The 25,850-nt window shown below is 49.4% G+C and overlaps 1 protein-coding gene across 2 annotated transcripts in view; it reads left to right on the plus strand.

The window, feature by feature from the left end:
- The first annotated feature begins 4,419 nt into the window (after nucleotides 1–4,419).
- The window catches only part of LOC122384285 (KN motif and ankyrin repeat domain-containing protein 3-like), a 55,097-nt gene continuing 33,666 nt past the window's right edge, over nucleotides 4,420–25,850 (plus strand). Inside the window, exons 1-2 of one of the 2 annotated variants that reach the window (XM_043371546.1) lie at nucleotides 4,420–4,452; nucleotides 7,577–7,789. The gene's annotated coding sequence lies outside the window, so the exon portion shown is untranslated. Of the gene's footprint in view, nucleotides 4,453–7,576; nucleotides 7,895–25,850 lie in introns of both variants that reach the window. The other variant, XM_043371545.1, reaches the window with a different exon arrangement.

The raw sequence follows: 25,850 nt of genomic DNA on the forward strand, positions 1-25,850 counted from the left end.
ATTTCAGAACCGGAGCCGTGCACAGCGCCGCCTTTAGCGAGTCAAAAGCCATCTGAGCCTCCGCATCCCAATGGAAGTCTACGTCTTTCCTGGTGAGGTGATGCAGCGGAGCCGCGATAGCAGCAAAATCTTTGATGTACCGTTTAAAGTACGTTGCCAATCCCAAGAACTGTGACAATGCCTTCTCATTCATAGGCACCGGCCAATCCTTTACTTTGTCTACCTTTTCTGGATCGGGACTGACCCCATCAGACGACACCACGTGACCCAGGTAAGTGATCTCTGATTGAAAGAATTTGCACTTTGAGAGGTTGAGAGTCAAATTCGCAGCCGACAGACGACGGAACACCTTCTCAAGACGTGAAAGATGCGTGTCAAAATCGCCAGAGAAAACCAAAATGTCATCAAAGTAGCTCACTGCATCAGTGGGAGCCAAATCACCCAACACAAGACTCAACAGTCTGGCGAACGAACTCGGGGCACCACTGAGGCCATATGGGCACGTTGTGTATTGCCAAAGCCCAAACGGCAACGTGATGGACGTTTTGGATCGATCCTCCTTTCGGATGCTCATCTGGTTGTACCCGCTTTTTAGATCGAGCACCGAAAACAAAGAGTTACCTCCCAGACTGTCAAGTAGGACATCAACCCTTGGGATTGGAAAGGCTGGCACCTGGCACACGCGGTTAAGTTTTCGAAAATCCCCACAAATTCGCACAGAACCGTCTCTTTTCTTCACCAGGACTACCGGTGATGACCAAGTGCCATCAGACGGCTCCAGCACCCCCTGATCTACCATATCCTGCACGCGCTGCTTTACTTCTGTCTCCAGGTGTGGGGGAATTCGTCTGGGAGCTGATCGCACCGGCTTGGCAGTGCCCGTGTCGATTACGTGCTCAACTAGTGAGCAGTGACCAAGCTGGTCTGAGAACAACGAGGGGTACCGGCGCAACAGAGCAAAGAACTTTTCCCGCTGCTGACTCGTTAGCGACACATCAGACAGATCGACCAAATCCTCCAAGGAACCCGCGCCAGAGCTGGGACCATTTGACACCCCATTGTCTGCATCATTCCCCTCCCCTTCAATGGAGAAGTCGGCTTCCATTGATCCTAGGCCCTTGCCCTTAGACACCGAGACCGAGGACGACGTCACGTTACGCACCACGACCGGAACACTGCCGCCCGGCTTCACATCAACCAGTCCGTCCAGGAACGTCAACCCACTGACTGCGACGTCGGCAATGAACACAGCCTCTCCCTCAAAATCAGCATCATCGACATGGCCGGGGATCACAACCTCACAGTTTGGGGGAATAGCGTACGTTTCCTGTACAGACACCCTGCACACACGAGTCGTCGGTCGCTCAGGCAACACCGTGGCGACCGGCTGACGGTTCACCTGGTTTGCAGGTGTTAGCTGCTTCGTCGATAAGTTAAGAACAAACGGGTACTGCGCGAAAAAATCCATGCCCAGGAGGCAGTCGATGGGACCGATTTCGTCGGATACAAACACAGAGAGCGGGTATGACACATTATCGATAACAAAATGCACTGCACACCGACCGAGCAGGCGCAACGGCTGTTGAGTTGCAGTTTTAGCGGTGACGTCACAACGTTGTAGCTGGGGACGCGCTGAAATCTGATCATAAATCCGTCTGTGAACTATTGTTATAGCACTTCCTGTATCCACAACAAGCTGCGCTGGCACCTCACTAACCTTTGCCTTGACCGTAATGTCCGACGCCGATGCAGCGCAGTTATTCAAAACTCTCGGTCCCGGCGGCCGAGTGACCGGGGAGCGCGCGCGCCGCCCTGAGCGCCCTCCCCTCCGGCGTTTCCCGAGAGGCGGCACGTGCGCTGAACATGGCCCACCTTCCCACAGGTAAAGCACCTGGCTAGACGGAAACGACAATCTGGTTTCCCGTGACCCGTCTCCCCACAACACAGACATATGGGCATTGACACGTCACACTCCTGTCGTCCCCGGGCCCGGTCATGCCTCATCTGTCCCATCCGGTTAGTAGCAGCCAGCTGCAACTCCAGCTGCGCAATGCGGCGCAGAATTTGCTCCAGCACTGATGGTTCTGCAGCCTCGCCTCCCACTTTACGCACCCCCGGTCGCTCTGAGTCCGATCCGGCCGGCCCAGCCTCCGCCTGGTCGAGGGCGGGCTCGGACCGGGCGCCATCGCCGCCCACTGCACACACGCGCTGTCCCTGGCCCACCGGTCCCCGAGACAGACGATCAGCAGCCAGCACGTTTTGCACACTTTTTACGGCTGCATCAAAGGTCACAGATCCCAAAGACACCACTGCATGAGCCAACCGCTGAGGCAAGGCGGCCAGGAAATAGTGATAGAGATGCGTATCAGGCGAGTGGGCGCCAAACACGGCAGTGACCAGGCCGCGCAGCTGAACAATGAAGGTGTCCAGTGACTGAGCCGTCGGGTCGAATTTGAGCGCCTGCAGCGCGCTGTGGCAGTCCAAGGCGCTAGCGTCCGGGAACACGGCTCCGAGACGGTCTAGCAGAGTGTCGATTGAGCCGTCAGCAGGACGCTCAAACGTGTCGAACGCCTCTCGGGCCGCTCCATCCAGACACAGCGGCAAACAGTTCAGAGTCGCCTCACCCGTGAACGACTGCACGGCACAAAAACTCTTAAAATCCTCTCGGAAACGACGAAATGACCCCCGACCGTCATACCTGGGTGGCGCGAAGTGAGCCATTTCCTCTTGAGATAATCACGACGTCGTCGTAAATCACTGCGTATCACTTGGGGCGTGAAAAAAATCAAATGTTTATATAACAGCTCGCAGCTGATCGGTTCCGTGTCAAACAATTTATCAGGCCAAGACTGTGTTAGGCCAACACAACCCGGTTCGCAACCACAACCACCGCTGCCACCAATGTAAGACACCTCAGTCTTCAGATACAGCCTCCGGTCTTACTGCATGTCTCTGTATTCCTGTGTTCTCAGCTTGACCGAACACACAACACACAACCAGCCGCGCCTCCGGCCGCGCTCCACACACACGCCCTCTGCCCAGCGCTCTGCTCTGCTCTGCTCGCGCGCCGACGCGCGACCGCTTCCCGCCACAGCCGGGAACACGATTTAGCCGTGCATCCTTCACGGCTCTCGGCCACTAAATAATATTATACCTACTTACACTTATCAAATACCGATGACGATGCTGTTTTCTGGTGCCAAGCCAGCTAGAACCTCTTTGTCACACTATCCGACCAGAATTTTGCTGCTGAGGTCATTTCAGGTCAAGTTAGGTCAAGGTCAATTATATGTGTTTGTATGTCTGTGTGTGTCTGTGTGTATACTGAAGTGTGCACCGATTGTTTTTGGGTCCATATCACATGAAATCATGATCTGAGAAGCTTTTACCAAAAATGCAGTAAAAAAACTTCACAAAAAGTAAATTCAGCTTGCCTAAAACGCAATTATCTTAGATGACCTAGGTTGACCTTGACCCTGACCTTGACCCCTGTACATCGTCGAACAACATGTTCCATGATAGGTGGGAGGTAAGACTGGCAAAAAAGGCCGAAATCAGGGTGTCAAAAGCTCACAAGGCCCATGGCAAACGCAAGATGTTGAGAATTGGCCATTTGGGTCATGACATGACCTGAAAAACAAGGTCATATCTCCGAAACCAAAAATCACAGAAACTTGAAATTTTCAGTGGACATCAAGAAAGGATAGACGAGCAGCTATACGAAAAATCAGCCGTCTAGCTCTAAAAATGTTGAGTGCAGAGCAGAAAGACTGCCTGGGGGGGGGGGGGTGGCAACCACCCCCCCCCATGTGCGGGCGAGGGCTAGGGGCCAAAGTATAATATGTGGCGAAAAACAGACTTCACCATTGGAATCAGCGTCCAAAACTGTACCCATGGACCAGTTTTTATGAAAATCTAAGGGGGTCCGAATGTGATTCTGAAAGTGAATCTGAATGCCTCTAGGGGCAAAGTATAATATGTGGCGAAAAACAGACTTCACCATGGGAATCAGCGTCCAAAACTGTACCCACGGACCAGTTTTTATGAAAATCTAAGGGGGTCCCCCTTCCCCAAAAACTTTGAATGCCTCTAGGGGCCAAAGTATAATATGTGGCGAAAAACAGACTTCACCATTGGAATCAGCGTCCAAAACTGTACCCATGGACCAGTTTTTATGAAAATCTAAGGGGGTCCCCCTTCGCCCAAAAAAACTTTGAATGCCTCTAGGGGCTAAAGTATAATATGTGGCGAAAAACAGACTTCACCATTGGAATCAGCGTCCAAAACTGTAGGGTAACTGTGGGGAAAACGCACCCCTGGGTTAAAGGCCTCCCCTAAAAAAAATCGTATTTCTAATCGACGGATAGGTGTTTTATCCTGTCTTTCAGAACAGTCAGCTGCTTGTTTACGTAGGTCTCTATTTCCGGTTCTGCGTCTTGAGGAGCAGCGTGGGTAGGTGCTGATGTTGGTTTTGGGTGTTGTTTTTGTTGTTTTTACAGAAGATTCCTAAGATTTTGATGCCCTCTTTATATCACAAAACTTGCTATTGTGCACATCACTAAAAACTGCGTTTTATTGCCATTCCGTTGAATTTATTATGCTGCGGCGTTAGTGGCGCGTTTTTTGTCAATATTTTGTTGACCGGAAATGGAGTGGATGGGGAAAGACGCCTACTCGATGCATGGGGCAAGACGCCCCCAGTTTTCTGAAAGGGGGGCGTTTTGCACGGTGGTGAGAGTGCAGGGTAGCGCCCTGTAGGTGGGTGCCGAAAAGGCCTCTCCCTGTCCTTTTTTGCTGATATATCCTAAAGGACTGCAGATATCGTCACCAAACTTTCAGGACTCCTCCGGGCATCCATTTTACACATTGCAACACAATTTTATTCCAAAGGCTATGATAGGTTGACCACAAATGACGTCAGAATGACGTCAAGTTCTGCCATGTTTATCATTTTCTGTTGATGGATGGGGTGGGGGCGCTTTGCACATGGGTGTGGGCGTATTACCCAGGGTATGGGGCAAAACGCCCTTTTGTAAGGGTATGCGAAAACCTTTTTGGGGGGTTAAATACCACACGCAGGTGTCTTTTCTTGGTCTCAAAGCGTAGTAAAAAGAATGAGCTACATGATGGTGCCCAAAGGTTTGAGTAATCTGTGTTGGGTTGAGTGTCAGAAGGTTTCGCGCTTAATGGGGGCGTTTTTGACCTATTCACCCTACCCATGGACCAGTTTTTATGAAAATCTAAGGGGGTCCCCCTTCGCCCAAAAAAAAACTTTGAATGCCTCTAGGGGCCAAAGTATAATATGTGGCGAAAAACAGACTTCACCATTGGAATCAGCGTCCAAAACTGTACCCATGGACCAGTTTTTATGAAAATCTAAGGGGGTCCCCCTTCGCCCAAAAAAAAACTTTGAATGCCTCTAGGGGCCAAAGTATAATATGTGGCGAAAAACAGACTTCACCATTGGAATCAGCGTCCAAAACTGTACCCATGGACCAGTTTTTATGAAAATCTAAGGGGGTCCCCCTTCCCCAAAAAACTTTGAATGCCTCTAGGGGCCAAAGTATAATATGTGGCGAAAAACAGACTTCACCGTTGGAATCAGCGTCCAAAACTGTACCCATGGACCAGTTTTAATGAAAATCTAAGGGGGTCCCCCTTCGCCCCAAAAAAACTTTGAATGCCTCTAGGGGCCAAAGTATAATATGTGGCGAAAAACAGACTTCACCGTTGGAATCAGCGTCCAAAACTGTACACATGGACCAGTTTTTATGAAAATCTAAGGGGGTCCCCCTTCGCCCCAAAAAAACTTTGAATGCCTCTAGGGGCCAAAGTATAATATGTGGCGAAAAACAGACTTCACCATTGGAATCAGCGTCCAAAACTGTACCCGTGGACCAGTTTTTATGAAAATCTAAGGGGGTCCGAATGTGATTCTGAAAGTGAATCTGAATGCCTCTAGGGGCAAAGTATAATATGTGGCGAAAAACAGACTTCACCATGGGAATCAGCGTCCAAAACTGTACACATCGACAAGTTTTTATGAAAATCTAAGGGGGTCCCCCTTCCCCAAAAAACTTTGAATGCCTCTAGGGGCCAAAGTATAATATGTGGCGAAAAACAGACTTCACCATTGGAATCAGCGTCCAAAACTGTACCCATGGACTAGTTTTTATGAAAATCTAAGGGGGTCCCCCTTCGCCCCAAAAAAACTTTGAATGCCTCTAGGGGCCAAAGTATATTATGTGGCGAAAAACAAACTTCACCATTGGAATCAGCGTCCAAAACTGTACCCATGGACCAGTTTTTATGAAAATCTAAGGGGGTCCCCCTTCGCCCAAAAAACTTTGAATGCCTCTAGGGGCCAAAGTATAATATGTGGCGAAAAACAGACTTCACCGTTGGAATCAGCGTCCAAAACTGTACACATGGACCAGTTTTTATGAAAATCTAAGGGGGTCCCCCTTCGCCCCCAAAAAAACTTTGAATGCCTCTAGGGGCCAAAGTATAATATGTGGCGAAAAACAGACTTCACCATTGGAATCAGCGTCCAAAACTGTACCCATGGACCAGTTTTTATGAAAATCTAAGGGGGTCCCCCTTCGCCCAAAAAAACTTTGAATGCCTCTAGGGGCCAAAGTATAATATGTGGCGAAAAACAGACTTCACCGTTGGAATCAGCGTCCAAAACTGTACCCATGGACCAGTTTTTATGAAAATCTAAGGGGGTCCCCCTTCCCCCAAAAAACTTTGAATGCCTCTAGGGGCCAAAGTATAATATGTGGCGAAAAACAGACTTCACCGTTGGAATCAGCGTCCAAAACTGTACACATGGACCAGTTTTTATGAAAATCTAAGGGGGTCCCCCTTCGCCCCAAAAAAACTTTGAATGCCTCTAGGGGCCAAAGTATAATATGTGGCGAAAAACAGACTTCACCATTGGAATCAGCGTCCAAAACTGTACCCATGGACCAGTTTTTATGAAAATCTAAGGGGGTCCGAATGTGATTCTGAAAGTGAATCTGAATCTGAGGCTGTCTTGACAGACGTGCGCGAAACAGTATGCCCGCAAAGATTAAATCCGGCTAGGTACCTACCTATGCCGATTTAAATTCAATAATTACGGTGTTGTTACCAATACGATCATACAACAAGGCCTGAAACCCCTAAGAAATAAGCTGTTGGATTAGCAACACCTATCGCATTTATTTCTTTAAATAAAGGGGCTCAACTCGTCGCAACCTGATGAAAAGACCTTCGGTAACATGGGCTATTGGGGACACTATTTCAACACAGATGCAGCATTAATGCGGTTTAGTTTAGCTGTTAGTTTTGCGGCGCTACTCGCGTACTTTTTCCAACACGGTAAAACTGGAGCGTGATCAAAAAGTAGAGACCCTACCCTGCATCGGGTCGAAGGAAGACGGGGCTGGTGACCTGACCTGAAATGACCTGGGGGTTAAAATTGTGTGCAAAGCGATAACAAAAATTGATGCATTGCAGGTTGTATAAGGTTTCCCCGTGCCTACACATACACAAAATAGGTAGTGTGACCCGCCCATTTCGTCCACCACAGCGCAAGTAACCAAGCATCGTACATACCTCATCGAGACGCGAACAAGCGAGAGAAAGCGACATCTGGCCCCTGAGTACGAGAGCTGCCGACTCTAGTTCCTGAAGCTACCGTCAGATGTCGGGGTGTGTCCGTTTGGCCGGAGGTCGCGGGCGGGCGGGAGTCGGTGGCCCTCGCCCGCCCTCGTCCAGACTCAACGCCGCGCGGCAGTAATCGGTGAGCGTTGTGAGGGGAGGGGGTGCGCAGACCTCGCGCTACAGCCGGCAGCCCTCGCCGGCGTCGGAGCGTCGCATGGTACCCCTCTGACGGATACAGCCCCAGGTGAGTTCCCTCGCGGGGCAGTCGAGGGACAGGGGAGCTGGAACGGCGCCCCGAACTGCGTGGGTGATGGGAAGGCGCCGCGTGCTCACAGGTGGGGTGGGTGGAGACTGGCGTAAGGTGCGGGTGCAGGGGGTCACTTGGGTGACTCGGACTAGCAACCTTATTCGTGTAATATTCAATCTAGCCCACATACGCCAAAGAAAGCTATAATCATGCAGTACCTAAACTGCGATATAAATAATAAAACGTGTATTTCGGTGACATCGAAACGGCTAGTCAGTTTTGTCACAAATCGCTCACGTGTCTCCAGTTGGGACGCTGCTCGGAGTATTACCAGCACGGATCAGGATCAGAATGTTGTATTCCTACCAATGCTGCCATGAACGGTGCTCCGTCAACTGCTGCGTGAGGTGGGCTGTTTTTCTGCTCACACGGCCGATGTCCAAGGTCGGGTGGGCTTAGGAAGGAGCGCGTATTGTCTGCAAATGGCTCCGTCTGTGGAGTCGGGTGATCCGTGGTGTGCTCTGGACAGCTGGGGACTTATGTACTGCTCCGCTGCCGCTGTTCCGGATCTTCCACCCTGCGACCATTGAGGCCTGGGAGATTGAGAACCCGTCCCACACCTGGAGCATTCGCACGCACTTCCGGCCATCTTGACTTGGGGGTTATATCATCGTCTTTAGGTTTCATAAACTCTGACTAGAACTAAATGAATAGAGCTTTCATGTTGATTTTTTTTAGTGTTAAGTCGCTCATGTATTGTTTGTTTTATGTATGCACATCTAAATAGAATACCTATACCGTGTCATTTCCCGGCGATTTTCGTTAACACTTTACCCACGTGGTTCCTCGCCTGAACGGGATTCGAGCGTGACCCAGAAACTCGAATTTAAGCCCCTCATCAAATCCGTTCAGCCGTTTCTGGAATATGACCTTCAGACCAGAGTGGAGCCACCTCTGGCTGAATCTGAGATGGCCCGCGACCCGCTGGCGTTCCGACTACCGAGACCGTTCCCCGACCAACTAGTCCTAGTTGGTCGTCCTAGGGTGATAGCTAGCTCCTGAGCTAGCTATCACCCTCCCCCTCCGCCGCCACGGGGAACCGTGTCCTCCCCGACCAACCGCTACTCGGGCACGGCCCTCCCCTCCGCCGAGGGGGGGGGGGGAGGCAGTATCCGAGGCACGCCCCTGTCCGTGCTGGATAAGGCATTGGTGCGGCCGTTAGACCAAACAGACGTCGTCTCCCGCCGCGCCGACCGGTGCCGCCAGCGACCCTATTTGGAGTGGTCCGGCGACTGGAGAGGTGACTTATGACGCATCTGATGTGCTCTAGACTCGGCGAATAGGCTGAGCTTTGTGCTTTAATCTCGTTCGTCTGTGTCGATTGGCGGTTAAAAGGGCTTTCGGCGGTTCGATTCAGTGCTAAAGATGCTTGGAATGATGGCTGTTACCGTTGAATGTTTGCCGTGGTAAATCAACCAGCTGACCACCGACGTAGACTTGATGCTGAGGTCAGCGGGGCGGGCTGGGTCACTGAAAGCTGAAACCCAAAGCGACGAATAATTTACCATGTCACTGCTAGTCTATCGCCGATGTCGACCTCAGATCATATTGTCAGTCACGCGCGTACTTAGCCGGACCCTCGAGCCCCGTGCTCAGAAGTCAGACTTAAAGATGGATCGGTTCCTCTGGAGAACAACGCCCATGAATAAGGCATAGTTAGTTAGTTGTTTAGTTAGCCCTTTGACCACTATAAGCCCCACTGCTGAGTACCGGCATAGTGTAATAAATAACACTATGGTTATTATACTATGGCTATTATACTACCGGTCATCACATGATTGTGGGAACCGTTTCAACCTTTTGGTCGTTGGAACCTTTTGTACCAACTCCGACCTTTTGGCTCGCTTATTTCGTCTGTGGCCCATGCCATCTTATCATTTCGTCTTTGTCGTCGTCACCGTCTTACCTCCCATTTTCTCAATCTTACCTTTTGTCACCCATTTCACCTTCAATCGCACATCTCGCCGTCTGTCACATCTCGCCTTTCATCACACATCTCGCTCACATGATCTCACCTGCGCTCAGCGCGGCGCCTAACGGAAGTGAAAGTGCCGCAGGGTGGGCGAGTGCGTGCCCCGCGCGCGTCCACTGCTGCCACCCCGGCCGGCTGACCGCCCTCTGGTTCCGCTCGCTTCAGAATCTCAGATTTATGTCTGTTGGGTGGGCGTCGCAGCCAACATCGATCAGCGATGAAAGGAAGACCGAGACAGGAGTGATTCGACGCTCTTTTATGACCATAGTGACGTTTTAGGTTTTCTTTTCCTTTCTGGGCGGCAGGAGACTACCATTGCTCATTATCATTGGCGACGCCTACTTTTAAGTCTGAGCTGTCCTGCCCCTGAATCATGCTATTTTATGCGAAACCACATCAAGCTGAAAGCCAACTTGGACTATGATCTGTTACTTTTTATTACCATAATTTTGGTAACCGACCGTACAAAAATAATCAATGGCATGAGTCGCCTGTGACCTTTGACCATTTGCAAAATCTCGTGTTAGGTCTTTTCCCCTAAAGGCTTTCCAGCATGGACCTCCGCTTGTTTTGCTGTCAGTCTGTTTTATTTTAATTCGACACTGCCTCGGCGTGCCGAAAGACATTGCAGCCAGTCCTCCACCGACCGAGCCACACCGGCTGCCGCGGAGGGCACGGGAGCCGCGGTGGCCGCCGCCCGGGGGCTCATGACGTCACCAGCCGACCGGCCGTGTCGGCGGGCTGTCTCGCCTTGTAGGGGCGGCCGGCGAGCGTCTGGACGGGACTGGGAGTCTGGGAGACCATACGGCTGAGAACAGGGACCGGAGGGCGGCTCCTGGACCTGCATTGTATTCCGACTTGGTGGTTGCTGTCTGAGATCCTGGAATTTCTCCAATGAGAGAGGTTCTGCCCGTGCCAGATGGATAGACGTTTAACCGCGTGATGTCATTACTGATGTCATTGGCACGTTCGGATGAAGGGGACTGCGCGGAGGGCTGTGACAAAGCCTGTGATAGAGACTGATCTGCATAAGCTCATTGGCTTGCTGACGGTGACGGAGGGAATTGGAATGCAACTCAGCACGGGTTGAGCATGGAATGGTCCGTGGAATTGTGATGCAATACAGCCCTTTACACATTGTATAAGCAGAATAATATGTAATGTGCATCGTCAATAGGTACCGGTCAACCTTGAATTAACTATATTTTTTAAGCGTCCTGGATGTTACTTTCCAGCGCCGCAGTTACATATAATAGGCAACCTAAAAGGATAACGGAACGGCTTATATTTCGCATAGAACTATGATAAGTTATCGGCTTGTGTCAGTTTTAGTTGTAGGTACTCGTCAGCCGTCGATGGCAAGCGGCTTTATGCTTTGATGCTTCACACGTCTCCGTCCTTGCATCACTTCACGCCCCGGCTATTTGCTTTTGTCGCTGGCAGGCGGCCTTTTTCGGCGCGGTCCGTTTGTCTTTACAAACCGCGTATCATGTTGGTACACCTGGGTCAAGGTCAGGCGGCTAAAACCTGTCCTGTGGTGGTCCTTATCGCGCGAGAGCGACCTCTGAATTCAGCCGCACTGGTGTGCCCGTGTTCTGTCTATATCGAGAGTGACTGCTCTGGGGTACCCTGCTGACAAGGGATGACTGTGGGCTGGACGTTTGGTGGGCATTTATTGGAAGTGCTTTAGCTGTATGAAGGAAAACCGAAATAATAGACAGCTACTTGAGCTCATCAATGCTCGTATTTTCTGCCCCAGGAGAAAACTTCGGTTTTGAGGGTGATCTTTGGGCGGGTTGATTGATTTAGTAAAGACCGACAAGGTTCTCGCTGATAACCAAAAGCGGCAGGATGGCCGCCTCCTTTGGCCTTTGGAGTCCCGTTCCAGTATGCCCTGACCGGGAAGTTTATAGGATGGATAAAAAGCGTGTTGCATGTTGAACCAGAAGCCGCTCATGTGCTTATTATAGGTTTTTGTACAGATATCAAAGGCATATTTTTGCTCGCATCAAGTCCAAATGCATTGAAACTGCGTGTTTATTGTTTGGATCCTGTATGGATTATGTACAAATTGGGCCATAAAATTCACGCGTATCATCTGGTGTGTGGCTGTCGCGTTACAGCTGGACTGTGAAGTACGTACGTATAAATGGCCGCTCGGCGGTCACTTTCCGCAGTGCTGTGATTACGTGAATGGTTATTTACAGGAAAAGATGACAGTTGTGCGGCGCTTACCTCGTATTGAATGTGAACGCTGCCCGTTCAAAGTGTCTGCTGTAAAATCACTAAAATGCATCGAAATAGTCCACTGCAAGGTATTCACTTGCATCGGCTTCAGAGATGACCTGAGAATTGTAAATACACGAACAATATGGTTTATCTTTATGACTGACTATGTCATATGCACTATAGGTAATTAGTCGTTGGTTGGCATCGCTCATGGTAACATGCAATTAAGGTCTTGGTAGGTGTACATTACTCTGCTGTGTGTTGTCTGAAATAACAACTCAATGAGTTGGTGGTTGTGCAACTCATCTCCGGCGGTGCCAAGTGCACCTCGTGGCTTCTTAATGTGGCGCTTCCGTTCTGGCTCGAAATGGACTGTCACTGGACGTTGAACTTGGCACCGCTCGAGAGGGGCCATGACGGTCGGCTGCACGTGGTTTGCCTCTAAAATACCGATGATGATTAGCTGCTGGATTTGTGGAAGGACATTTGGCACTAGGCGACCCTACCGCGGTGACCCTGAATGCTCTGGCATTTGGGGGAGGGGGGGGGGGCGGAATGAGGAGAATGAGGGGGCAGGTCACGGGGTGGTCGTCGGGTGACCGGTGGCAGCTAGCCAATATGCCAAACAGCCTGGAAATCCTTTGGTTCGAGACGAATCGCACCGTCAAGTTTGTCAAACATCAAATATGTCGGGGAAGCGGGGGTAACACCGCCCCCCTAAGCTTTTCGCCAAAATGAGAGAATATGTGTGAAGTCTCTTGGTAGTTATTGTCTTGGTTACAATATTTAAACATTTGCTCGCGTGTTTTAGGTACTTATTTTGCATGCTCCTAAAAGGTTTTCATGTATCACGACTTTTAAAAATACCTTGCATATTTGCCGCCTACAAATTGTGTGGGTAACCCCGCCACCGGTGTTGATGTTAACCCAACCCATCCCTACGAAAGCTTTTAATTGTTCAGAGATCGCGTGCGATGAGTTTCCTGTCGGTAAGTGGTAATTTTCGCAAATAATCGGTAATGGACACCTAAATAGGTATAGGTTCATCAGCTGTTTGCCAGTTTTATACAGCTGGCAAGTGCTTGGTCGGGATGCATGAAAAATATAAAGTAAAAAGTCAAATAAGCTGCTTATTCCCGACTTAGGAACATCTACGAACATAAATAAAGCGTGTCTTTGGAATTTCATCACTTATCACGCTACGAACAGGAAACACCGCAACCTCAATTGGGGTAACACCGCCACGGGGTGGCGGTGTTCCCCAATAAGTGATCACAAGCAAAAATCGCCAGCGGCAAGAATGTAGGTACTACACGGTTCAAGCAAACCTATCTTACTGGACAAAGCCGATCAGTTATTTTTCGATGTAATCAAGTAAATCAAAATGAGTCTCTACTTAAAGACATTCAAAAGTGCTCCCAACTCATCGAATTTTTATAAGAGAATGTGCATTTTTCTTTAAATGCCCACAATGAGCTTCGATTACACTGAAACACCGGAACACAAATCAGAAGACGCTTACCTTCATGCGGTTAATAGGAAATAACGGATTTTTACACTTTATAGTTCATACTTTCGCCGCCAGATGGGGTGGCGGTGTTTCCCACAGTGGCGGTGTTCCCCCCGCTTCCCCTCCTGGTGTGCACCTCCTGTCCTGCTGTCTCAGTTCCCTTTCATTGGCACTTGCTCACGATTCAGTTGTTCGTTGTAACTTGTAACCGTCTCCTGCTCCTTTCCGTGTTACGTACTCACGATTCAGCTGATACGGGCGGTGATTCTGGTTCCGGTCCTGCGTCCATTTTTCTAGCTCATCCATCACAGGTGGTTGGGCGGCTGTCCGTTTTCAAATATCTCCCACCGCAGTTTTCCGTCCTAAGTCGTCGCGGTCAGCTGGTCGATTAAATCTCCATCAGTCGTGGCACGAAATAGGTGTCTTCTCCGCGACAGGTGTTGTCTTGACGACGGAAGGGGACCCATGATGAGATGGTAGTGTCCGTCGCCTAGACAGGTGTTCGCCACACGCCTGAACGTCACCTGTCGTCACTTTGACGAGATGGGACGATTACTTCGCGTCTGAGACGCACGGCGACGAAATCAGGACCGCGAGGGTGAAGATGGCACACACGTGGTATGGCATGATTGTCGCGGGGTGCTATTGTAACCCCACGTCAGTTGGCCTCCGGCCAGAGCACTGGCCGGGAGGCACAGCCCTGGTCAAAAGACCGGAACTTCGGTCGTTCCGCGACAGGAATGGGAACTCAAACAACCGGAATGGGTGCTATGCTCAGCACCACTGGCAGCGCATTGTCGAAATCCATCGATGGAGGGCAGTGGTTGAAGCTCGTGCTTCCACATAACTACAATTCGTTATACGCTCGGATCTAAGCTTTCGCCCACTGTTGGCCATTCAGGTCAGCTCTCAAATATGCCGACACATGTGGAGAAACCGTCACATGGCGTCTAAGTGCTATTTCGTGGTGTCGGCGAGCGGACGGCGGCGGCGACGTGACAGCCGCGTCGGGAACGTAGCATGCGCGTCACGTTCGCCGGTTCCGCTGGTCGGAGGACTGGCCGGACGTGCGAGCGACTTGAGGTGACCCGACCGGACGATACAGCTCCGGGAAGCGGCAAGCTGCCTGTCGACATTGGGTTGATGCTTGAAGGTACCGACGTGAGTAACTCGTCGGTGAAGACTGACTGTCTGTGGTAAGTGTTGTCAGAGGAAAGTGTGAAGTTGTGGGAGATACGGCGGTTTTCCGGAAATACTAGTGCGGTAAGCGGGACGTGGTATTGGGTATTGCTAGACGGCAAGCCAGGTGTTACAACAAACTTTTGTGTACCTGGCCTCTGAGAGACTACATCGGATGTTATGTTCAATGTTGAACGATAGTGATTTTCCTTCCATAGACTAATTTCAAGGAAAGCAGGCGTCGTAATCATGCCCGATAATGGTTTTAGTCATAACCGATTCATGTTAAAGGCGTATTGCACTTTTAACGAAAGCCTTGCCGATATTTTTGGGATATGTGTTGAAAGGTAGAGCACAGACGTTTTGGTCGTGAGTTTTAAATGCTTCTTTACATAATTTTCTTTGTGAGCAATTCCCAAAAACAGAACGACATCCGCCATCGCGGGCTGATTAAAACCGTGCGGGTCGCCCGATGAACCACCAGTCGTGTGGGTCGCCCGATGAACCACCAGTCGTGTGGGTCGCCCGATGAACCACCAGTCGTGTGGGTCGTCCGATGAACCACCAGTCGTGTGGGTCGTCCGATGAACCACCAGTCGTGTGGGTCGCCCGATGAACCACCAGTCGTGTGGGTCGTCCGATGAACCACCAGTCGTGTGGGCCGTCCGATGAACGCCAGTCGTGTGGGTCGCGCCGCGCCGGGTCGCGGCGGTGCGCCGCGGCCCTCCCACACCGTTTGCCAGTCTCAGTGGGCGAGCGAGCCGGTCCGGGACCGACGCCGCCCAGCTCGGTGTTTGCACGAGAGACCTCGCTATGGCTAAACGGTGGGTCTTACGTGCCGCATCACTGCGCCCGGCGCGGGAGGTGGCGGACTGTGGACCTCCCGCGTGGTGGGCCGTGCTCCGCGGGAGTCTGCCTATGCTGTGCTCCGGTGTGCTCCGGTGTGCTCCGATGCGTGGTACTTCGAACGCGCGATGTGCCTGGTTGGTATGCTCCGATGCTACCTGGTATTCTCCAATATGAAACTCATATTCTGGTGCGCCCTGCGATATGCTCTGGTGTGCTCTGGTATGCCCTTCCGATCTGGCATTTGCTATATGGTATGCCCGGGTGCACACCATCGTGCTGGCGCAGCATGTGACGATGCGTGTGCCTTGGTGAACCCGTGAAGCGCAGGTGCGCCTCTCTTCATCCGTGAGCAGGTGTTGGTGCGTGCACTGCCGACCGCGAACAGGTCCTCCCACGGATGTCTGCGGCTCAGACCGCTGCCGAGCCGCGGTAGACTGTGGGAGGTAGCCAGGCCGGTATACCCACACAGGCAGTCTCACTGCCCAGTGCTCATACCCGCTGCCACGGCGGTCGGTCGGTTGGTCCGACGGATGGATGGTTGGCTGGTCGGTTAGTCGGCTGGCTGGCTGTTGGAAAAGTTAATCAAAGTGCCGGATCAATTGACGATCGGTCGACGTGCGGTCAGTCGTCGGTCGGTAGAATGGGCTTTTGGTCAGCGTCTTTGTTTCTCCTTCCGGCTGCAAGTCACCCCCTTTTCCTTGACTATCATTAGGCCGGAACCGGGCTGATACCTCTTCGAAATGTCATCTGCTGCTCCCTTGTCCACATGAGTCTTGCTGTGACCATGTCGGTGACCTGTCTGGGCCTCATCTCGGTCTTACTAAGGTTTCACTGTATTCTCTCCACCTGCCATGGCTTGCCTTGGGTTGACGCCTGACTCTAGCCCAAGTATTACCATGACGTATGGCCGGCTGGGTCAGTGTTTAGGCGCGAACCAGCTGTCGACGAGAGGGCAGCCTCGATGATTTGGCACGGATCGACGGCCATCATCGACAGTGTTTGGCACGGATGTTATGACGGGGATCTATTTTTGATGCCCTAATACGATTAAATGCTATCAACTGACGACTAATCTTGATGTAAACTATACAATTCGGTGCTATTATACTGAGGAGCATGCATTGCTCGTCGAAATCTGTTTGATTATCATGGACCGCATTGAATTGTTAACTACATACCTTAGATAGGGCAAATACAGAGTGGTAATTGATTCCATCAGGCGTCAATTATTTGACTTTCATCGATCACACATGTCATAAACAACTTCAAACCACATCTAGAAGTCAGAGCAGACACTGAACGACGTTTGGAGAGTGAAATCTGGCCGTGGGAGTGTGAAGCTGACGCTGTCAACTGCCTTGCATTGCAATGAAACCAGCATTTAGATGCGCTGATTGCTGGGAACAGAACATAAACTGTATTGTTTCCGGACCCTGGGCACAGTTTGAGACTGCTTACGTTGCGGCTAACGCCACCAAATCTCACAGAGACACGTGCCTGGGTCTCAACACGTGGAAATGAAATCACACGTGCCGTCCGCACGATCGTGTCGGCGCATTCCGTGCGGGGAATTTTCCGCAGAAGTCTGAGCGATAAAACTGCTCGTTCCTGAAGCTGAGCTACCAGGAATGGTATATTATCAGTTGAGTGTTCAGTTCAGAGGTGGTGTTCCTAAAAATATTGCGAGTGTTTTTATGAAATGTGCCTGCTTGCGATCTTACGGCACTTTTGCTGGTGTGTTTTATACTTTATAAAAGGTATTCCAAATATTCAATTTTTTAAAATAAAAGGTGTTTTTCCACTACAAGATATCGTACCATTCCTACCGAAATACCGTTTTCCTGCTATGGCTGGCATGAGCCGATCTCATGTTCCAACGAAAAGTGCATGCAAGCGATCTGGTGGCGGTATTTGAACGTAAGCAGGCGCTGTTTTTACATGGCTCGACCTCAAAACGGAGCTGGCTTTCAGAACCAATGTTTGCTTTCGACGGACATGGGCGATAGACAGCTGGGTCCCTCCCAGCGCCATTCCGCCCCATCTCCACCAACGTCACCGCGCTGCCCCTATCCACCATTACCGTCACCGTCACCACCGTCACCAACGTCACCACCGTCACCACCATCACCAGTCACCACCACCGGCACAGCCACCATCGACCACCACTACCATCGCTTCCCCATCGAGCACGATCCGTCTGCATGTATCAGCATTGAGCACGTCCGGTTCTGAGAGCAAACATGCCGCAGTATTTACCACGGCTCTCTGGAGCCTCCCGAGCGTGCAGATCTATACCGAGCTCGGAGCAGTGATCTGCCGAGTGGTGATCTTGTGAGCTCGGAGCGGCGATCTTGTGAGCTCGGACGGCAGCCAGAGCCGGTTCTCTCCCGCCGCAAATGGCGCTGAGCTGTGGTTTAGTACCTTGCTGCCGAGCCGGTAGGTAGGCACATCTGAAGCTGGGCTGACGAACCTGACAAGGTCGCACCGGCAGCTATCGTCAGCAGGGCTCACAGCTCAAGGCTGCTAGCTGGGGGTTGAACCGTGAGTTTAGCCTGGTATCCTCTGTTGAGAGACCACTCTTCAGCCTTTCGCCTGGTGACCACTCTTTTTTTGGCTCCAGCAATTGCACTTCATTATCAATCGTGATGACATTGGAAATCGCTCTTCGAGGCCGATGGACCATTAAACATCCATTTACAGACTGTCCATCGTTTAATTCCCGAGCGTGGATCTCCGACCGTGAGCCAAAGCTGACCGCAGACCACCAGCTGCGACCACTCGCAGGTCATTTCCGCCGGTCGTGGCGTTTAGTGACGCCGCCACGGCCGACCCAGTGATCTGTGACGGACGTGGTGATCAGGCGTCACGTTACGTGCAGCGGTCGGCCGAGCGTGACGCGCCGGACGTCACGTGCGGCGCGCGGGCCGGTCGTGACGGCTCCAAACGCGTGACGGGACGGGGTGGATGGAGGGGTGGAAAGGTGTGGTGGACAGTGGACGGTGGACGGGGGACGGTGGACGGTGGATGGTGGACGGTGGTCGATGTACGGTGGACAGTGAATAGTGCATTCACTGTACGAACTACGCGTACGATTTATGATAGCCGCCGAGAGAGGAAAATGACAACAGAGGAATCGGAAGATAATGGTTAACAATGCATTGGATTACGAACCAGCTAAAAGCCCGTGCTGTAAACTCTTCCAAGGCCACACTCTGCGTAGTAAAATCGAGCATCCTTATAATCACGCGTTGCGTCGATTATATCGGCTACGAGCACTCGTACGCTCTCCAATAAAGATCAGGAACACAGCAATGCTTTTGCTCTCACTATAACGACCTGATTAGCATCCAAGCCACGCCAGTCGGAGTCGGACAATCATTAGTGGGCTGCTCGGTCAGCGATAACCGGCCGACCACACCGTGGTGGTCCTCGAGATGGGGCGTCCTTGGTAGCCACGCAGCGACCTTCGCCACAGCGATGAACCGGTTACCATTGGATCAGCCAGGGTCACTGGCGTCAGTAACGCTGGACTGCAGGGTCAGCAGGCAGGACTGCCCGGGGTAGCGGCAGGACTCACTAGCTCGCTCTTATCATGGCGACCGATCCCCATATGCCTGTTGGTCTGCTTGCCTGCTTTACAGTTTGCCTTTCAGCCTTCAGGTCTTTTCACACTACTTGGTAGATGTTTATCAGTATCATTTGTCAGTTTGGTGTTTCTTTCTTACCTAGTTTGCTGACTCGTTTCACAATTAGATTGCCCCTCTGACCCTCTTGTTTGTTGGCTCATTTCACCATGGGCGGGCATCTCAACAGCCAACTTGTTTGTCCCATTGTTTGTCAATCTGTCTTCAAACCCGTGTCTAGGTCTGCATGTATGGCCGGCCCGACTGCCACACTATCCGTCTGCCTGTCGTCCGTGAGCACCCGTATGTCCGGCCAGGAATTGGGACTCCAGACACAACCCGTCCCAGCCAAGCCATTGTTCTCCCCTCCCCGGTGCAAGCGGTGTCTCAGCTTCTGGACGTTGAACTTTACGCTGGATGTGCTCCGTGCTACCCCGGGGTCACGCCTAGAGCAGTATGGCATGCAATCTCGAGTCGTGGGTGGGTGGTGGGGAGGAATGTCCAGAGTATGATGGAGGAATGCTGGAAGGGCCGGGAGAGTCGTTGACGCATCCTTATTGCATGGCATTCATTATTCATAGACAAAGATAATTTATGGCTGTTGCGTATTTCCTAAAGCGACTACCATCCAGGCCTCGGCTGGTGGTGCAATTGTACTGCAGGGTATACCTATCTGTACATTTAGGAACCTACATTCCATTGCACATTGCATAGACCATGGATGCTTGGGTAGACACCACTTTGGTTCGCAGAACAAGTCTAAGCGGTGCTCTCTCACTAGCTGAGTCCAGTGTAACGGCCAAAGTCCGTTTGTTGGTTGTTACTTGCCTCAGCCTTGGGGCGAAGTCTGGTGAGGAATACAGATCGCTTCTCTAATCTAATCAGTATTCCCCCTCGACGGAGAAGTTTATGCCCCAGCTTCCGCGCGGCCCAGTTGGCACCGTTCTCCGTACATACAGCGCTAATCAGTGCTTCCAAATTGCTCAGTGCTGCCAATTGCGCTGCTGCCTTCCGCTCTATAATGCCGGCCGTCTGCCGGCTATTACTCGTTCATCGCCCGTCTCATCAGAAGCCAAGACACCCTTTGGTCAGCTTACGTCATCTATTCCAGCGTGACGTCATCATCGTGACGTGACGTCATCTTCCAGACGTCATCTGTCTGCAGGGGCGATTATTAAAGCAGCGGGGGCAGCGGTTATTCTGACGGATGCTGATCGGAGTCAGATGATAGGTAAACACATTCCGCGGCATACGCCCTTCGGCGGTGAATCCAATGCGTTCCTCTGGCTGCGCTGTTACGTCCCTCGCTCAGCGCAGGACGCGCACACTGCACAGACGTTTCCGATCCGAGAGATGTCGGATATTTTGCAGAGTGGCAACTTAGGTTGGTATGCACCTCGCCTGCATCGGGACAGGTCAGCTACGTTTTGAGCAGCTCTGGTACGATCGGAATCCGGCATTGATGGACAGCAGTGCCTCCTCCCTGCTGAACGAACACACAATCTAACCTGCTGAACTGGCTCCGTAGTCTGCAGCCGCGCTGCTAAAGGCAGGCGCTGACCTTTGACCCTGCTGGGTGACCCCGGCTCGGGCGTCGACTCTCTCCCTCTCCCTCTCCCTCGCTCTCCCCCGCACCAAGCTCGCTCGTCATGTGCAACAGTGTTCGCCACGGGCCCCAAAATCCCCAGCCCAGCCCGGCCCGGGCCCATGGGTTCAGAGCCCGGCCCAGCCCGTAGCCCGCTCTTGGCAAATATTCCAAGCCCAGCCCGGCCCGGCCCGTCAAAAATAGCAATCTAGTTATTGTCTTAGTCTATTGCTATAATAAGCATGATTGATTACACTATTTTGAGAACAATTCAAATTGCATGAATATTAACATGGCAATCATGACCCCCTTCTTTTCAATGAATATAATCATTTCAAGCACCTATGGCACAAATTTTAACAGTAACAGCAAGCACCTCAGTCAATTAGGTCATGATTACACACCTGGGGCATTCCACGTCAAATCGAACAAAAATCGGCTGTTTTGCACCTTACCATCAGCGATTTCATTATAAATTTGTGAGCGAGTTCCTGTGTCGCCCCGGACATTACATTGATGTTTTTTGCACATTCTGACCACAGGTCTTCTAAATATAGGGCATCAATTTTTTACAAAATGTTGCATCTTTATATTTTTGAACGACCATAACTTTGGTTGTACTTGTTTGATTTGAATGAAATAAATCTTACTGTTTAGGTAATTTCTTAAGCATTTGTTTAGAATTGCATCGACTTAAATATATGACCTTGAAATTTGCTTAACTCTGTTCTTAAGCACAAAAATTGAAATAGCAAAAAACACGCCACCTTCGATTTGGCTCATTTTCATATATTTTATTGCCTACCATATTCTTAACAACCTGTGAAAAAATTAGAGTGGGCCATTCATAAGTTTTGAAGAAAATGGCACATATGCAAACGTATGTTAGCACGCGCAGTGGAGGGGGAAGAGTGAATTTCGCCCCATCCCTCATGTTTTTCGCCAATATCTCATAATATTGATGCGAAATTACTTATCGCTACCTGTCCAGAATTGAATTGCACATCTCATCGTGCAAGCAATAAGAAAATCGGTTCACAACTGTTCTAGTTATAGCGGTGTAAAGTGAACATCCTGTCGCCGCGGCGACGCGGTGACTCGGCAGCCGGCGCCGACCGCTACGCGCCGCCTCAATTGTAGACTGTGCCGGGACGGGACGGAACGGTTCCGTCTTTACATCGCGCTCCTTACCGCTGATTACGTTCGATTCGCGTCAAATTTTGTGAGAAGACTAAGAAATGTACAGGCAATCTTATGGTGAAAAATTCTGAAAATAGGTTGGTAAACAATTGAAATATGAACGTGTAAACACAAAATTGTGACTGCTGCGTTTCCCGCGTCGGCCGATCCCGCCTCAGCCGGCGACATGTTACTCTTAGCAGGACTCTAACTGCCATATTTATTATCGGATTAACTAGAAATTCCCCATACATACTCAAAAATGTATGTTCTTTCGTATAGTGAAGATCAAAAGACGTGAAGATGTCGTTGCGTGATAATGTTTTCGTTGAATTTATTTCATGATGCATTTCCACACGGCTCAAAATTCACCGCAAAATACCGTTTGCCTGAGACACTTTTACAATGGAACGTGAATGCTTGACTACGATGACTATGCATTTCCATTCTCGCAGAGTTTGGGATATCACTAATCAGCAATCATTCATTTCAGAAAGTGTACACAAGCAAGCATGTCTTGACTCTGTCTTTCAAGGTCACGCGCGGTTGCGTGATGTTGATGCATGAAAACGGCGTTTGCCGCGAAAGTTATGAATGGCCCACTCCAATATTTTCACAGATGGTTAGGAACATTGTGACGGACATAATATGTAAAAATTACTCAAATCGAAGGTGGCGTGTTTTTTGCTATTTAAATTTTTCTGTTTTAATTCAAGGTCAAATGCATTTCAAGGTCACTTCAATTTAATTTTATAATTAAAAATCAAAGCCTTGTCAATTGCCTACAAGACCCTGTTAATATCATTTTGATACCAGAAAAGGAACCAGAGTTATAAGCATTTAAAAAAATGATGTGTGGCATTTTTGGCTATATTCGATGACCTATATCTCGGCGATACGTTATCAAATTTCGAAAATATTACACGTAACTCAGTTTTGAACCATGCCCAGTCTGCCTACAAATTTTCAGAAAAATCGAAGGGGATGACGGATTTCGGTGTTTGATTTGACGTGGAATGCCCCACCTATAAAAAGTTTACATGATTATATTAACTACATTCTATGAGTAAAGTTATCTTGCAAGCTGATGTGTGTGAACATTATCGTTCATAATTGGTGACTCTAATGCATACTTGAAGGAAGTATTTGCAACATACTCTATACTTCCTAGCACTTACCAGCAGAAAAAAGCTTGACTTATGGGAATTGATGAATCTGTCTGGGATTGACCTTGACCTTGCACTCCATAGATGCTGCAATATCAAAAGCCTGAGAAAGCATACAAAATAGGTGACACTAACTTAAGCACTGTCTTCCAAAAAAAGAGAAAATCCATCCATTTATCAGCAAAACTGATTTAATCTATTTTCAATTCATGCCCACGTGTCAACCGAATCTCTGTGGACAACTATCTGCTACTTTCCTTGCTATTTTATGTTAGGCTCTTTTCAAGATATGGATATCGCTAGCAGCGTAAGCAGAAAACATGGTAAGCTTGAAATGTCATTGGGTACTTTTGCGGCTTTTACGCATCATCATCATCAATTGAAAATGAGCGAACACTTCTTGATTGTCGCAGCTGCGGCAGGTAGCGATTCTGACCAATTGTATAATAAAACATATATGATCAAGTTTTTGTTTTGTTTTTCGTTCGAGTTTTCAGACTTCGTGATTAAGGTTTTATTTTTTATTTGTTTAATTTTGTTTTTCACCTTGATCCTCACTTAAAAAACGTATTTATTTGATATACTGTTGTGTATACTACCTAGATGCCGCCACATAAACATAGCGCCGCCGCCATGATTGCAAATTTTGTTGAGAAGGGGCTGGTTTGTTGTGATTTATTTTGATTTTGACAAATTTATGGACATTTAAAGAAGCTTTCATCGCGAAATGCTCTGTAGAGTTCCTCGTTACTTACAGTGTGTTTTGTGAGTATCCTTTTAAGGTTCTGTCTGTTAAAAAGCCGTCGGTGAAGGAAAAAAGACTGTGTTGGAATTGTCTCACTATCGCCATATATAAGTGTTAAACTTAACACTGAAAGAAAAAAATACCACCCTAGTTAGTTTTTGGGTGGTGGTCATATTTTGAACAGCCTTTTACTTATGGTAAACCAGTTTACGATCCAAATACTAGGCCCAATATCAAAGGAATACTATGCAACTACCAATGCTCATCAAAATACCATGGTCTTAGTACGGTAATATTTTTTCATCATACTACCTTGAAACTAAAGCATAACTAATAAGAAACCAAAGCTCTACTAACGCTAGTATTATCCTGGTACCGCCTACTAAGAAAAATACCACCCTAGTTAGTTTTCGAGTGGTGGTCATATTTTGAACAGCCTCTTACCTATGGTAAACTAACTTACGACCCAAATACTAGGCCTAATATGAATGTAAAACCATGTGAATACCAATGCCAGTAAAAATTACCATGGTATTAACACGGTAACTATATGTCGTCATACCATGCCCAAAAACCCACGTGATACTAGCACGAAACTAGGACTTTACTATCGTTAGCTACTCCCTGGTAATGCTTACTAATGACTTATCATGGTAAAACCATCCTTTTGTCATCTGGATACCAGCTTTGCTTTGCTGGCCAACCATCGTAAAACAATAGTTTACTATGTGACATTTATTGTGATATTACCAGTCGGTTAACAGGATCTTACTAGTCATCAACCAGCATGCTTCATATGCTGTGCTTTAGCCTATCCATGCCAAATTTGTTTATCATTACGACAGCCACTTACTGATGCACAACAGCATGCATGACAGTATCTACCTAGCAGTCGACAAAGCAGCTCTTCACTTTTCCAAAGCATCTACCTAGTAACCTACATGAAATATTTCACACATAAAAAGCATTTGGCCACAAACAAAGTTACGTCTGCACATAACCAAACAACGCGCATGAACAACAATTATTACAGTTCACTTTATCATCACAATGCAATCGGTCTCTTTTCACACAATCGTTGAATGTCGCCCTTCCAGCGATTTATCACGCAACACCTTCTCCAAGGGCATTGGTAGCCATATACCGAAGGTTCGAACTTCGAAAGCCAGCTCTGGAAAAGAGCAGGCATTGATATAAGATAAACCAATGGAAAGATTGATTGTGTGTGCTGCAGTGACACTCTATCTCCTACCCCTCCCACCTTGACTCGCAGTGTCCCGTGACCTAGCTCCCAGTTTGATGAAACAAGGATTTAAGATAAGTTGTTTTAAAAAAATGGCAGCATCTAATAGAACAGGGGATTTGTAGGGTGAGGAATTTAGCAAATTTGGGACATTAGGCCAGAGGCTGGTTCAGGTAAAATGCCCTATAATGAATTAATTGCCATGAGGTGCAGTGTTGAGTGTTGGCAATAATTCAAAAATTCTACTCTTAACCAGCGCCCCACTGGGGTATGTTCTGTAACGCACTCCACTGGGGGAGGCGGGGGCTATTTATAGAACCCCCCCCCCCGCTCCAACTCCGAAACTACTGGGCCGATTGTCAAAACTGAAACGGCGTCTGATAGCCCTGGAAAAACTGTCGAGCAAAACCTAATTTTATTGACCTCGAGATCACCGTTGACGTCACAGGTCAGATCAAAATAAAAATTAGCAACGTTTTGGCTTGTTAACCCTCCCCCGTATAGGGGGGGGGGTCGAACGGACTCCCCCTCGGTTTTTCGCGAATACCTCGCGTAAAAAGCGGCCGACCGCAACGAAGCTTTCAGTACCCTCGAGTTATAATCAATTTTACAC

Source organism: Amphibalanus amphitrite, unplaced genomic scaffold (genome assembly GCF_019059575.1).
Source record: "Amphibalanus amphitrite isolate SeventyFive unplaced genomic scaffold, NRLGWU_Aamphi_draft 000185F_arrow, whole genome shotgun sequence".
NCBI lineage: Eukaryota > Metazoa > Arthropoda > Thecostraca > Balanomorpha > Balanidae > Amphibalanus > Amphibalanus amphitrite.